General features: G+C 37.5%; 1 protein-coding gene across 8 annotated transcripts in view; it reads right to left on the reverse strand.

Annotated features, from left to right (window-relative positions):
* The window catches only part of XRCC4 (X-ray repair cross complementing 4), a 304,283-nt gene that overhangs the window by 245,357 nt on the left and 41,881 nt on the right, over positions 1-17,045 (reverse strand). The window lies entirely within an intron of this gene.

The raw sequence follows: 17,045 nt of genomic DNA on the forward strand, positions 1-17,045 counted from the left end.
TAGGAGATCAAGAGATACCTGGATGGGGAACACGTGTATACCTGTGGCAGATTCATGTTGATGTATGGCAAAACCAATACAATATTGTAAAGTAATTAACCTCCAATTAAAATAAATAAATTTATATTTTTTAAAAAATAAATAAATAAAGGACAATGACTGAGGCTTAAAAAAAAAAAAGAGAGAGAGATACCTGGAGTAACAGGCAACTTTTGCCTTGGTGTACAAAATGAAGCAGGCCAAAGTTTAACACAGTTTTACCAAGAGAATGCACTGGACATAGCAAACACCCTCTCCAACAACACATGAGAAGACTCTACACACGGACATCACCAGATGGTCAATACCAAAATCAGATCACTTATATTCTTTGCAGCCAAAAATGGAGAAGCTCTACACAGTCAGCAAAAACAAGATGGGAAGCTGACTGTGACTCAGATCATGAACTCCTTATTGCCAAATTCAGACTTAAAAGAAAGTAAAGAAAATGAAGAAAACCACTAGACTATTCAGCTATGACCTAAATCAAATCCCATAATATTTTACAGTACTACTATTGTAGTGTACTTAGTTGCTCAGTTGTGTCCAACTCTTTGTGACCCCATGGACTGTAGCTAACTAGGCTCCTCTGTCTGTGGGGATTCTCCACGCAAGAATACTGGAGTGAGTTGCCATGCCCTCCTCCAGGGGATCTTTCAAACCCAGGTCTCCCACATTGCAGGTGGATTCTTTACCATCTGAGCCACCAGGGAAGCCAGAAGTGACAAACAGATTCACAGGATTAGGTATGATAGAGAGAGTACCTGAAGAACTAGGGACAGAAGAAGAACTCAAGAGCCTCTTGATGAAAGTGAAAGAGCAGAGTGAAAAAGCCTGCCTAAAACTCAATATTCAAAAAACTAAGATCATGGCATCCAGTCCTATCACTTCATGGCAAATAGATGGGGAAACAGTGGAAACAGTGACAGACTTTATTTTTGGGGGGCTCCAAAATCACTGCAGATATGAAATTAAAAGATGCTTGCTCCTTGGAAGAAAAGGTATGACAAACCTAGATAGCATATTGAAAATCAGCGACATTACCAACAAAGGTTCGTCTAGTCAAAGCTATGGTTTTTCCAGTAATCGTGTATAGCTATGAGAGTTGGACCATAAAGAAGGCTGTGTGTCAAGGAATTGATGCTTTTGAACTGTGTTGTTAGAGAAGACTCTTGCAAGTCCCTTGGACTTCAATGAGGTCAAATCAGTCAATCCTGAAGGAAACCAACTCTGAGTATTGGAAGGACTGATGGTGAAGCTGAAACGCCAATACTTTGGCCACCTGATACAAAAAGCTGACTCAATAGAAAAAGCCCTGATGCAGGGAAAGATTGAAGGCAGGAGAAGAAAGGGACAACAGAGGACGAGACAGTTGGATAGCATCACTGACTCAATGGACATGAGTTTGAGTAGGCTCCAGGAGGTGGTGAAGGACGGGGAGGCCTGGAGTACTACAGTCTATGGGGTCACAAAGAGTCGGATATGACTGAGTGACTGAACAACAGCAAAAGACAAAAAGAACTACATACAAATAGTGTACTATATTTAGAAAATTTGTTTTTCACTGGGATATGAGTAAACAATTCTGAAAATATGTGTATACTAGGACTGAGTAAATAACTAACATATTGGGGATAATGAAAACCAGAATTTTCACTGTCAGAGGAAGCTGCAAATTAAGAAGAGGGGGAAGGCTAGAATAAACTCTGTGACACTGGGCTGAACTAATGGCTTTTAACATATATACAGATGGAGAAATACAGATGTGTGTACATATATTTATAAGAACACACATGTATTTTCTAGCTCTGTGAGTCAGCAGAAAGGACCTAAAAGAAATAGCACCTCAGTACCTAGAAGCACACCTAGTACCCAGATATTTATTATAATATTTAATCTTAAATTTAAAAAACTATTGATCTTGGGATAAATGGTTGATTGCACAGCCAGGTCAGGAAAGACAAGATGGGTCTTGTGGTGCTGGAAAGTCAGGAATGGCTAGAAGTAATGGAGACATATCTAAAAGACACAAAAGGTGAGTAAACTCCCAATGGCAAAATCGAGGACAATTTAAGCAACAAAATAAATGAGAACAATTTAACCCATAGAATAAAATAAATATACGCATGACAGTACATATGCATATAAATAAATAATTGAAAAAATAAATGGAAGAGCATAAACAGCTTTCAGTTCAGTTCAGTTGCTCAGTCGTGTCCAACTCTTTACGATCCCATGAACGGCAGCACTCCAGGCCTCCCTGTCCATCACCAGCTCCCGGAGTTCACCCAAACCCATGTCCATTGAGTCGGTGATACGATCCAGCCATCTCATCCTCTGTCGTCCCCTTCTCCTCCTGCCCTCAATCTTTCCCAGCATCAGGGTCTTGCAAATGAGTCAGCTCTTCGCATCAGGTGGCCAAAGTATTGGAGTGTTAGCTTCAACATCAGTCCTACTAATGAACACCCAGGACTGATCTCCTTTAGGATGGACTGGTTGGATCTCCTTGCAGTCCAAGGGACTCTCAAGAGTCTTCTCCAACACCACAGTTCAAAAGCATCAAATAAGATCTGTATATTATCATTTCAGTGTTAACATTCTAGTTGTTAATAATTGTACTATGATTATATGCTGGGTCTTAGTTGATTAGGGCTTCCCTGGTGGCTCAGAGGGTAGAGTCTGCTGGCAATGTGGGAGGCCAGGGTTCTAACACGGGGTCAGAAAGATCCCCTGGAGAAGACAATAGCAACCCACTCCAGTATTCTTGCCTGGAAAATCCCATGGACGGAGGAGTGTGGCAGGCTACAGTCCATGGGGTCGCAAAGAATCAGACACAACTGAGCGACTTCGCTTTCTTTTCTAAGCTTTCTGAATATTAGACAATACAGAGTAAACGATATACAGGAATTCTTCTTAGTATTTTTGCCACTTTCTCTGTAAGTCTAAAATTAAAGAGTTAAAAAAATAGCTGTCAAAAGATATAAAATGACCAAGAAGCATAACAAATTAGTGAAAATACCATTATAATCCACTGTTATGGTTCTAGTCAAAATGGGCATATCTCCACTCTTGCACTGGTTTTGGATCATGTAGCCAGAAGTATCACATTCTCCCCAGAAGTTGCACAAAAAAAGCAATTAGCCTTTAATTATTATAACAGTATATCTTTTTTTAAAACTACTTTTTTGTATACTTTCAGTTTTGAATAAAGATTATACTATGTGGCCAGTTTTCATCAACATATGTTACTATACTAGAAAAGTCAACAAAGAAAACAAAGCTTGGATCCTCCAATAAACTTTATCTGAAAGAGTAAACAGTATAACAAAGACATCTGTTTAACAAGGCTCTCCGAGGTCAAGGAAATTCTAAGTCACTCCTACTTTTTAATCTCTACATACATTGACAGAAATAAAGATTACAAAAATTGCACTGACATATTTAAATTGATGTTATTTATAGTATGTTTTAAATGGTATAACTTGAGATGGGATACAATTTGAAACTAGCATAAAAAATGTCTGCTAAAACAATGTGTATAAACTCATTTACAGATAATATCAGAAGTATATGCTGGAGACCCTTCTGAACAAGGCATCAACTCAGTGGTCTCTCAGGACAGGCCTCACACTATACCAATTCACAATTTACAAGGAATTTGTACACACACATCAATCTTAGTGCCCACAATCATAAAATCTGGGAGTTCTCATTATAAACCTATTTGAACTATTTTTCATCATTAAAGACAAATGACTTGCTGAATCCAAAATAAATAGAAATAGATAGAAGACTAAAGACAAGATTTAAAGTTCTTTCCATTATGCCACACTTCCTCTCAACAAAAGGCCACCCCCAAAATATCCAGATTTGCTGGAATTTCAAACTCAGTTAGGACATGGTCACTGCCTTCAAGGAGTTTACTGTATAATAGAAGAGATAGCCAAGTAAATAATTAATAACAATGCATATTTATAAAGTACCTGTTAAGAGAAGTGTCCTAAAAAAGGTATACACACATACCTATATCCTAATTCATTAAATCAGGTATTAGCACATCCATCTGAGATTCAAATCAGGTAGTCAGGCAGTGTGACAGTAACATGTCCAGAATGGGTTGTATAGGTGCAGCAGGCTATAAACTGTTTTAGTAGTGAAATTTTAAAGTATAAAAGTATAGTCACTAGCTTAGCAGCATCAAAACAAATAGGTCACTCAAAAATTGGGCTAAAGACCTGAACAGACATTTCTCCAAAGAGGACATACAAATGGCCAACAGGCACATGAAAAGATCTGTGTACTAAACACTAAAATACTGATAAAAGATATCAAGGAAAACCTAAAAAAAAAAATCTGTTTATGGACTAGAAGACTCAATTGTTTTTTTGTAAATAGAATGCTTTTAAAATTAATTTTCAAAGGCACAATAACTAAATCATCTAAAACAATATTGAAAAAAAGAATGAAGTTGGGAGAATCACAAAACCCAGTGTTAAGCTTTATAATGTAGCTACTGTATTTAAGACAGTGTGGTACTGGTGGAAGAATATACCCATAGGTTCATGAAACAATACAGAGCCAAAAATCAGACCCACACAAGTACAGCCAATGATTTTTAATAAAGGTGCAAAAGCAATTCAATAGAGAAAGGAGAGTCTCTTCAATGAATGGTTAGTTCAATCGGACATTCATATCCAAGAAAATTACGGGCAAACTGAAGGAAAATAACTCAAAATAGATCATAGCTCTAAATGTAAAACATGAAACTATAAAACTGTTTTAAAAGAAAATCTTCATGACCTAGGGTTAGATGAAGTGTCCTTAGACATAACACCAAAAGAATACTCCATAAAAGGAAAGAAAAAATCCACAAACTGGACTTTATCAAAAATAAGAACTTTAGCTCTACAAAAGTGAAACTCGCTCGGTCATGTCCAACTCTTTGCAATCCCATGGACTAGACAGCCCATGGAATTCTCCAGGCCAGAATACTGGAGTGGGCAGCCTTTCCCTTCTCCAGGGGATCAAACTCATGTTTCCTGCATTGCAAGTGGATTCTTTACCAGCTGAGCCACAAAGGAAACCCAAGAATACTGGAGTGGGTAGCCTATCCTTTCTCCAGGGGATCTTACCAACTCAGGAATTGAACTGGGGTCTCCTGCATTGCAGGTGGATTCTTTACCAACTGAGCTCTCAGGGAAGCCCTGATAAGACCCTATTAATAAAATGAACAGACCGGTGATAGACTAGAAGAAGATATTTTCAAATCACATATCTGATAAATAAAAACAATCCAACTAAAGACATGGGTAAAATCTGAAAAGACATTTCACCAAGAACAATTTACAGGTGTCAAATAAACACATGAAGACAACATCCTTAGCCATTAAGGACACAGAAATTAAAGCCACAATAAGATACGATAATATGCCTATTAAATGGCTAAAATAAAAAATACTGACAACACCAAGTGTAGAAAGAAGATGGATCTTTCATACATTTCAGGCATGAACGTAAAATGGATCACCCACTTCGGAAAACAGGTTACCAGTTTCTTTATAAAGGTAAACACATATATTTATCATACAATCCTGTATTCACAATCTTTTATACCTACCTTAGAGCAGAGATCAGCAAACTCTTTCTAATAGGACAAAAGTAAACTTCTTGGTCATTACATATCATAATGTCTCTGTTGCAGCCATTCAGCATTACAGCACAAAAGCAGTCACAGACAATGCACAAACAAATGGGCATTTTTATGTCCCAGTAAAAGTTCATTTACCAAAATGGGCAGCTGATTTACAGGATGTAGTTGCCAGTCTCTGTTCTAGAGAACAAAGATGTATATCCACACAGAAACCTATGCATGCATGTTTAAAGCAGCTTTGTAATTGCCAAAAAGTGGAAATAACACAAATGTTCTTAAGTCATTCAATGGATAAACAAACCAGTACAGTCATACAATGGACTAAATAAAAATAAATCAGTGATATTTGCAATAACTTGAATGTATCTCAAGGGCATTATACTCAGTGGGGTAAAACAAGCTAATCTCAAAAGGCTACCTACTGTTTGATTTTATTAATTAATATTCTCAAAATGTCAAAAGCTCAGTGATGAAGAACAGAAAATAAGATGCCGTGGGTTACACTGGAGAGTATGACTATAAAGGGGTAATACAAAGGAATGAAGAGGTTTCTTTGTGATAATAGAACAGTTTTGTATCCTTACTATGGTAGTGGTTACATGAATCCATCAGTTCAGTTCAGTTCAGTCGCTCAGTCATGTCCGACTCTTTGCGACCCCATGAATCACAGCACGCCAGGCCTCCCTGTCCATCACCAACTCCCAGAGTTCACTCAGACTCACGTCCATCGAGTCAGTGATGCCATCCAGCCATCTCATCCTCTGTCGTCCCCTTCTCCTCCTGCCCCCAATCCCTCCCAGCATCAGAGTCTTTTCCAATGAGTCAACCCTTCACATGAGGTGGCCAAAGTACTGGGGTTTCAGCTTTAGCATCATTCCTTCCAAAGAAATCCCAGGGCTGATCTCCTTCAGAATGGACTGGTTGGATCTCCTTGCAGTCCAAGGGACTCTCGAGAGTCTTCTCCAACACCACAGTTCAAAAGCATCAATTCTTCAGCACTCAGCCTCCTTCACAGTCCAACTCTCACATCCATACATGACCACAGGAAAAACCATAGCCTTGACTAGACAGACCTTTGTTGGCAAAGTAATGTCTCTGCTTTACAATATGCTATCTAGGTTGGACATAACTTTCCTTTCAAGGAGTAAGCGTCTTTTAATTTTATGCAATAAAATTCATTTAACTATAAACACGAAAAACAAAAAACAAAACAAAACAAAAAAACACAGAAACACATAAAAAACCAAAAAACCAAAAAAAATTACTTGTAAACACTAACAAAATCTGTGTAAGGTCTGTAGTTTGGTTAATGATATTGTGCCAATGTCAATTTCCTGCTTTAAATAATATACTATGGCTATATTGTTATCATTGGGAAACCCAGGAGCAAGGTATACTGAATTCTATGTATTATTTTTGAAACTTTTCGTGAGTCTAAAATTATTTCAAAATAAATTTTTAAAGTTAATTGACTGTTAAAAACAAAAATAATTACAATATATTGCAAGGTTTATCACATATATGGAAGTGAAATCACATGACCAAAATAACATGAAGTCCAGGAGAGGAAAAATGGATGTATGGTGTGTGTGTATGTGTGTGTGCATAAAATATATGTTGCTACGAGGAATTTTAAACTATCTGAAAAGTAGTATATCACTTCAAGGTAGACAGTGATGAGGTAAAGATATATGCTATAAACTCTAAGTGAAAGTCACTCAGTTGTGTCCAACTCTTTGCGACCCCATCGACTATATGGTCCATGGAATTCTCTAGGCCAGAATACTGGAGTGAGTAGCCTTACCCTTCTCCAGGGGATCTTCCCAACCCAGGGATCGAACCCAGGTCTCCTGCCTTGCAGGCAGATTCTTTACCAGCTGAGCCACAAGGGAAGCCCTACGAAGTTTAAAGCAAGCACTAAAATGCATAAAAATGAGTTATAATCCAACCAAAAAGAAGAAACTATATTATGAAAATATATGTAAGTGGTCTAAAAAAAGACACATTAAGTGAAATAAGGAAATAAAGGTGGAACAAAAAGAGACAGCATATTTTAAAACGATCATTAATAAGCATATGAAATATAAATACCTTAAACACCCCAATTAAAATCAGAGATTTCCAGACTGGATTAAAAAGGCAAAATCCAACCATATGTTTCTTAAAAGAAATACAATTTAAATAAAGATAAAACAGGCAAAAGAAGAAGGATGGAAAAAGATATGTCATGCTAACTCCTACCAAAAGAAAGCCAGAAGTATATTTTAGATCAAATAATTTTAACAGCTACAGGGTCATTTCAAAATGATAAAAGGGTCAAATCATCACAGGGACATGACAAACCTTAATGTTTTGCACTTTATAATGAAGATTCAAAATACATGAAGCAAGACCTGATTATGCTTCAAGGTACCTACTATAGGGTTACATTTATGTAAAACTCTAGAAAATGTAAAAATAACCTACAGTGATAGAAAACTATAAGTGGTTGTCTGAGGACTAAATCAGGAGATATGGAGGGGAAGAAAACTATAGAACCTTACAGAAAACTCTGAGTGGTTGCCTGAAGACTAAATCAGGAGATGGTGGGGAAGATTACAAAGGTATACAAAAAAACTGTGGGACGAATGAGGATGTGTTCACTGTGATGACTGTTTCTGGGTACGTACATATTTTAAAATTTCTCAAAATGTCCACTTCCAATATGTACATTATATCTTAATACAGCAATTTTTAAAATATAACCATAAAAAGATTTATATATGAATGTATATAAGTGCTTTATTCACAATAATCCACAACCGGAAACCACCCACAAACTATTCATCAAAAAGTGGATATGGTATATCCATTCAATGGAATACTATCAGTAGTCAAAAAAAATGAATTGACGAAACACAACACATAATGATGAATCTCAAAAACATTATACTATGTAAATAAAGTTATATGAAAGAGTACATACTGTCCAGTTGCATTTACATGAAATTCTAAAACAAGTAAAACTAATCTAAAGTGACAAAGAATAGTTTAATGGCTGTTTGGAGCCTAGAAAATAAGCAGGATTGAGAAGGAAAGATGGTAGGTTGGGGACTGACTTTAAAGAGGCACAAAGGAACTGCCTAGAGTGATGAAAACTTTGCATCTTACACAGGTACAGTATATTATATGTACATTGCTGCTGCTAAGTCGCTTCAGTTGTGTCCAACTCTGTGTGACCCCATAGACGGCAGCCCACTAGGCTCCTCTGTCCCTGGGATTCTCCAGCCAAGAATACTGAAGTGGGTTGCCACTTCTCCAATGCATCAAAGTGAAAAGCGAAAGTGAAGTTGCTCAGTCGTTTCCGACTCTTAGCGACGCCATGGACTGCAGCCTACCAGGCTCCTCCGTTCATGGGATTTTCCAGGCAAGAGTACTGGAGTAGGGTGCCATTGTACATTACAACTAAATAAAAAAAAAGATTTTAATTGACTTTGACAGAGTCCTGGATTCCACCCTACCTAACTTACTACCTCCACTTTCCTTAGGAACTTGCTTATGCTTTTAGCAACTGTTTCCTCAAATACAAACAGTGACAATGCCAAGGTCACATGATGAAGTGAGAGTCCGTGTTAACTGAAAAGTAATAAGCAAATATTAACATTATTAATACTCAAAAGTTCTCTTGGAGCAGTTTTCACATGCTACTTCAGACTCTTGTTTTTACTAAGCTTGTTTAAAAAATCCTGGAATAATTGAAAAAATTAAAATATAATGACTTTGAGATGTTTCTTATAAAAGAAGAAAACATTTTAAATCAAAGCAGAGCAATATGAAACAAGAAAAAGAGAATAAGTTCTCAAAGACAAAACTGTATAATAATTTGAAGTCTTTTGTATGGTTAAACTACAAAACATATACTTTGAACAGGATTTCTGCACCACTTACATAACTAATTTAGTTCCCACATTTCAAAAGGTCAAGAATTATAAAATGTTTAATAAAAAAAAAATGGCAGATGTATAAAAATACTTTTATCATGGAAATAAATACTACAATTTATTTTTGAGGCATTAAAGCAACACATTTGCAACCCATACTCCCACAAACCTGAAAATCATTACTATTTTTGACAAAGTCCTTGGCAGAGTACCATAACAAAGGCTTCAATTCTGATATTTCATCTGGAAATATCCATTTGATTTCAAAGTTCTCCAAACCACAGGGACACATGGCAATAATACAGGATTTGGGGCTGCTGTCTTTAAAAAACAACTTTGACTACTTTGGGATAACTTATTTTACTTCATTTGTATATACCTGAGAAATGTAAGTTAAATGTAGGGAGGTCTGTTGAACTTAGAATGCATTTTCCACTTAAAAAAGAAAAGTTATGACATATAGGAAGATACAAACTAACCTTACTGTACATACATACCTTACTGTATGTTGCAACATTTTTCAAACAACTGAAACATTATTTGCAATGAAAATACTAAAGAAAGACTCCTGTAACAATAAAAGTGAATCCTTCTAAATGACTGAATGACAGTTCAATCTCTCCTAAACATTAACATGCAGAGATTCCTAACTGTCCCTCAACATCCACCTTCCCTTTTTTTACACAGTAATGAAAACTTCTGGCCATAGGACACAGCTGAAGAGCACACTTCACAGATTCCTCTGCAGCTAGGTGAAGCCATGTGACTTAGTTTTGGACAATGGGATGCTAGCTAAAGTAGTGCATGCAACACTAGTATAGAGGTCATAAAGAAAATGCACATGTGCTTTACTTTCTCTTGTGAGGCACCTTTCTTGCTGCCTAAAAGGTGAGAATAACCATGACTATGAGATTAAAAACTTCTTTGTAAAAAGGGAAAAGCAACATGATTACAGAAGCTTGAGCCTCCACATCATAAAACTAATGTATTAATTCAGACCTGCCTATTTGGATCATAACATCAAAGAAAAGAATCTGCCATGCTATTTAAGTCATCAAATTTTCAATCTAACTGTATCCAAGGCCAGTATCTGATAATGGGGGCAAGGGAGAGAAAGGGAAAGAAAATGCAAATTAACTTTATTAAGTTCTTTTTTTTAATTTCAAAGTTATATTCTATATACAAAATTTAAGATTTTTCTTCTTTTCTAAAAGAGACGTAAAGCCAATTTTCATGTTTATGTTTGTAATGTGCATGTGTTGATCATGTTTAATGTTCCTTCAACTTTCATGGCTTTCCTTTATTAGGACTATTTTTAGAAATATAAAACTATGGTATGATAGATGACCTGCCATGAATCAAAGAAATCACCTCAAAGTTTTATAGTTGAGAAAAAAGATATATAAACAATCTAAATCATGAGACCAAGGTTATTCTTATCAAAAATAATTAGGTCTTTTTCTAAATGGCTCATGAATGAAAACATTTTCTGAAGGAACAAATTATGAAATAGAAAAAAGAAGATATTTTTAATTAGGATGCAGTATTTTCATGATAAAGTATATATTGCAAAATCTGTATGAACTGGGAAAAGCAGAGGGAAAACAACGACACGAAGTACATGAATAATCTCCTGAGTGGGCAACAGTACTTATAGTAAGAGATAATGAATTCTGAATGCTTGTACTAGATTATGTTTCATCCAGAACAATCTATAGCCAACTGAAGTGTCCTGGTAATGGGGTAGGGAGAGTTCCAGAAGTTTGCACTGTATAGAAAACAAATGTTCAACTGGCCATACAACATTTATCCCAATGAGAATTAAGCTAAAATTAAAAATCTATGTCATGTGTAAGGAAAAGTCAATAAGAGCAAAGCAACCTTGTAAAAATAATGGACCCATTCCTTTCGACAAAACTGTATATAAACATCAACTTACACATTATACATACTAAATATTTCATTGGTTTGGAAATTGACAATTCTTTCACTGATAAAACACAAGGCAATATTTCAAAAAGAATCAGTTCTTCTTTAATATAAAAACTACTAGTTATTTCCTTTTTAAAAATAGAAAAACAAAGAAAATTTGACACAAAGGTAAATTCAAGTAAGTCTTATGTGACTTGAATACTCAAAATGTTCAAATTATGCAGTGATCTCCAACACAGAATTACACATATAAAACTTCCTGAATTTATGGCAACAGTTCAGTTCAGTTCAGTTGCTAAGTCATGTCTGACTCTTTGCGACCCCATGAACCGCAGCACGCCAGGCCTCCCTGTCCATCACGAACTCCCAAAGTTCACTCAAACTCAAGTCCATTGAGTCAGTGATGCCAGCCAGCCATCTCATCCTCTGTCGTCCCCTTCTCCTCCTGCCCCCAATCCCTCCCAGCATCAGAGTCTTTTCCAATGAGTCAACTCTTCGCATGAGGTGACCAAAGTACTGGAGTTTCAGCTTTAGCATCATTCCTTCCAAAGAAATCCTAGGGCTGATCTCCTTCAGAATGGACTGGTTGGATCTCCTTGCAGTCCAAGGGACTCTCAAGAGTCTTCTCCAACACCACAGTTCAAAAGCATCAATTCTTCGGTGCTCAGCCTTCTTCACAGTCCAACTCTCACATCCATACATGACCACAGGAAAAACCACAGCCTTGACTAGACGGACCTTTGTTGGCAAAGTAACATCTCTGCTTTTGAATATGCTATCTGGGTTGGTCATACCTTTCCTTCCAAGGAGTAAGCGTCTTTTAATTTCATGGCTGCAGTTACCATCTGCAGTGATTACGGAGCCAAAAAAAATAAAGTCTGACACTGCTTCCACTGTTTCCCCATCTATTTGCCATGAAGTGATGGGACCAGATGCCATGATGTTCGTTTTCTGAATGTTGAGCTTTAAGTCAACTTTTTCACTCTCCACTTTCACTTTCATCAAGAGGCTTTTCAGTTTCTCTTTACTTTCTGCCATAAGGGTGGTGTCATCTGCATATCTGAGGTTATTGATATTTCTCCCGGCAATCTTAACTCCAGCTTGTGTTTCTTCCAGTCCAGCGTTTCTCATGATGTACTCTGCATATAAGTTAAATAAGCAGGGTGACAATATACAGCCTTGATGTACTCCTTTTCCTATTTGGAACCAGTCTGTTGTTCCATGTCCAGTTCTAACTGTAGCTTCCTGACCTGTATACACATTTCTCAAGAGGCAGATCAGGTGGTCTGGTATCCCCATCTCTTTCAGAATTTTCCACAGTTTATTGTGATCCACACAGTCAAAGGCTTTGGCATAGTCAATAAAGCAGAAATAGATGTTTTTCTGGAACTCTCTTGCTTTTTCCATGATCCAGCGGATGTTGGCAATTTGATCTCTGGTTCCTCTGCCTTTTCTAAAACCTGCTAGAACATCAGGAAGTTCACGGTTCACATATTGCTGAAGCCTGGCTTGGAGAATTTTGAGCATTACTTTACTAGCATGTGAGATGAGTACAATTGTGCGGTACTTTGAGCATTCTTTGGCGTTGCCTTTCTTTGGGATTGGAAAGAAAACTGACCTTTTCCAGTCCTGTGGCCACTGCTGAGTTTTCCAAATTTGCTGGCATATTGAGTGCAGCACTTTCACAGCATCATCTTTCAGGATTTGAAATAGCTCAACTGGAATTCCATCACTTCTACTAGCTTTGTTCGTAGTGATGCTTTCTAAGGCCCACTTGACTTCACATTCCAGGATGTCTGGCTCTAGGTCAGTGATTACACCATCATGATTATCTGGGTCGTTAAGATCTTTTTTGTACAGTTCTTCTGTGTATTCTTGCCACCTCTTCTTAATATCTTCTGCTTCTGTTAGGTCCATACAATTTCTGTCCTTTATCGAGCCCCTCTTTGCATGAAATGTTCCCTTGGTATCTCTAATTTTCTTGAAGAGATCTCTAGTCTTTCCCATTCTGTTGTTTTCCTCTATTTCTTTGCCTTGATCGCTGAAGAAGGCTTTCTTATCTCTTCTTGCTATTCTTTGGAACTCTATATTCAGATGTTTATATCATTCCTTTTCTCCTTTACTTTTCGCTTCTCTTCCTTTCACAGCTATTTGTAAGGCCTCCCCCGAAAGCCATTTTGCTTTTTTGCATTTCTTTTCCTTCAGGATGGTCTTGCTCCCTGTCTCCTGTACAATGTCATGAACCTCATTCCATAGTTCATCAGGCACTCTATCTATCAGATCTAGGCCCTTAAATCTATTTCTCACTTCCACTGTATAATCATAAGGAATTTGATTTAGATCATACCTGAATGGTCTAGTGGTTTTGCCTACTTTCTTCACTTTAAGTCTGAATTTGGCAATAAGGAGTTCATGGTCTGAGCCACAGTCAGCTCCTGGTCTTGTTTTTGCTGACTGTATACAGCTTCTCCATCTTTGGCTGCAAAGAATATAATCAATCTGATTTCGGTGTTGACCATCTGGTGATGTCCATGTATAGAGTCTTCTCTTGTGTTGTTGGAAGAGGGTGTTTGTTATGACCAGTGCATTTTCTTGGGGAAACTCTATTACTCTTTGCCCTGCTTCATTCCGTATTCCAAGGCCAAATTTGCCTGTTACTCCAGGTGTTTCTTCAATTCCTACTTTTGCATTCCAGTCCTCTATAATGAAAAGGACATCTTTTTTGGGTATTAGTTCTAAAAGGTCTTGTAGGTCTTCATAGAACCGTTCAACTTCAGCTTCTTCAGCGTTACTGGTTGGGGCATAGACTTGGATTACTGTGATATTGAATGGTTTGCCTTGGAAACAAACAGAGATCATTCTGTCGTTTTTGAGATTGCATCAAGTACTGCATTTCAGACTCTTTTGTTGACCATGATGGCCACTCCATTTCTTCTGAGGCATTCCTGCCTGCAGTAGTAGATATAATGGTCATCTGAGTTAAATTCACCCATTCCAGTCCATTTGAGTTCGCTGATTCCTAGAATGTTGACATTCACTCTTGCCATCTCTTGTTTGACCACTTCCAATTTGCCTTGATTCATGGAACCTGACATTCCAGGTTCCTATGCAATATTGCTCTTTACAGCATCGGACCTTGCTTCTATCACCAGTCACATCCACAGCTGGGTATTGTTTTTGCTTTGGCTCCATCCCTTCATTCTTTCTGGAGTTATTTCTCCACTGATCTCCAGTAGCATATTGGGCACCTACTGACCTGGGGAGTTCCTCTTTCAGTATCCTATCATTTTGCCTTTTCATACTGTTCATGGGGTTCTCAAGGCAAGAATACTGAAGTGGTTTGCCATTCCCTTCTCCAGTGGACCACATTCTGTCAGATCTCTCCACCATGACCCTCCCATCTTGGGTTGCCCCATGGGCATGGCTTAGTTTCATTGAATTAGACAAGGCTGTGGTCCTAGGGTGATTAGATTGACTAGTTTTCTGTGAGTATGGTTTCAGTGTGTCTGCCCTCTGATGCCCTCTTGCAACACCTACCGTCTTACTTGGGTTTCTCTTACCTTGGGCGTGGGGTATCCCTTTACAGCTGCTCCAGCAAAGTGCAGCTGCTGCTCCTTACCTTGGAGGAGGGGTATCTCCTCACTGCAGCCCTTCCTGACCTTCAATGTGCGATAGCTCCTCTAGGCCCTCCTGTGCCCGCGCAGCCACAGCTCCATTTGTTGAATTTATGGCAACAAATGCCCCCAAATCCTGACTCTACTAGGTATGAAACTAATAGCAAATATACTTAGAACTCATGGAATATTCTTTGGGAGAGTAACCTTATGTCAACAACAGAATTCACTATAAGGTTTTGAGTTGAATCTATGTTCATTCTTATCTTGTAAGTATAGGAGGTTATTTTTGGCAACAATCAGATGTCTGTGTCATCAAGGAAAGGATTATAAATACCTTTTACATATTTAGGTCATCTAAAGCAAAATCAGCTTTAAAAAGTATTCTGCCATGTTTCCAATCGTCTGCATATTTTTGCCAACAAATGAATTTACAAGATACTGTCACTCTGAAATTCAATCCACAGAAGCACATCCGAAAGCACTACAAGATTCCCATGGGAGTTCGGCCAAATAAACTTGTGAATTTCATCGGCATCCATGAAGCTGACTGCAGAACCTCATACTCAAAGTTTTACCTCATTCAGACATATCCAAAAATATCTCTCAAGTAAGTCAAGTCAAAAACTCCTCCTCGTCAAACTGTTCTGAGAAGTAGCCTTTTTTTTTTTTTTCCCTCATAGGTAAAATAATAAATAATGAGGTAGGGCAACCCACTCCAGTCCTCTTGCCTGGAAAATCCCATGGACGGAGGAGCCTGGTGGGCTGCCATCTATGGGGTCACACAGAGTTGGAGAGGACTGAAGCGACTTAGCAGCAGCAGCTATCTAAGCTGCACCATAGTGCTTCAGGGCATGAGCATTTGGCAACCTACACTCTTCTGCATTACTAAGAATTTCTTACTCTGTTTCTACTTTTTTAAGAAAACCTGTTGAAAAGTTAGTGTTTCAAGGCTTTGGCTCTGATAGAGTTGATTAATTTGGGGGTAGTACACAAACTATCTTTCAGGATTATTGTCACAGTTTTTGAGTCTGACACATACTAAGCCAGTTGTACAGGACTTAAGTCATGATGACTTTCTTCACATAGGCACCAAGATCAGATGTATCGCCAAGCATGGCAAATACTCCATCCATGCCCAATGGACCAAATCTTCCTTTTCATCATGTCAAAGATACTAAAACCCTTTCAAGTACCAAAAGGTACTTCTCACACTTTTAATTTATTATGCATCAGTGTACACAAAACAGTTGAAAACCAGAAACTGCATGAAATAATGTTAATCATTACATACAAATGTTTGTCTAATGGGAAAAGGCATTACTCCCAATTTGACAATGATCTGCTTCAAAATATTAGAAGAAACAGTCCGCAGTCCTATAGTATATAACACCACTTGATTGTATTTAAGCCACAGGAAAGAATATTTTGTGACAAATAATGAAATTTTACTAGACATTTCAAACATTACTTACCCTATTTTAAATTATCATTTTTAAGGACCTCAACATATTGAAATTTACATAAATTGGCAGTTGAGTACAATAAGTATATATTTTCTAAATAGAAATAATTACTAAAGCCAGGCTCTCTGCATTATTCTATATAGGATAATATATATTTCAAAGTAATGATTCCATCTGTTGCTTCAAATGTTTCTCTAATTGGTGAAATCCCTTTAATCATTCTGAATTAAAGAGTTTTTTAAAAAGAATTTTTTAAACTCAGCTTAGTTCCAGTACAAACTGTCAATAACTGTCTTTAAACTTAATGTAGTAAAGATGTCCCTCTTTTTCTTCTACTATAGATCTAAACAGAGAAGGCAATGGCACCCCACTCCAGTACTCTTGCCTGGAAAATCCCATGGACGGAGGAGCGTGGTAGGCTCCA

The sequence above is a fragment of the Bubalus bubalis genome, chromosome 9, assembly GCF_019923935.1.
Source record: "Bubalus bubalis isolate 160015118507 breed Murrah chromosome 9, NDDB_SH_1, whole genome shotgun sequence".
Lineage (NCBI taxonomy): Eukaryota > Metazoa > Chordata > Mammalia > Artiodactyla > Bovidae > Bubalus > Bubalus bubalis.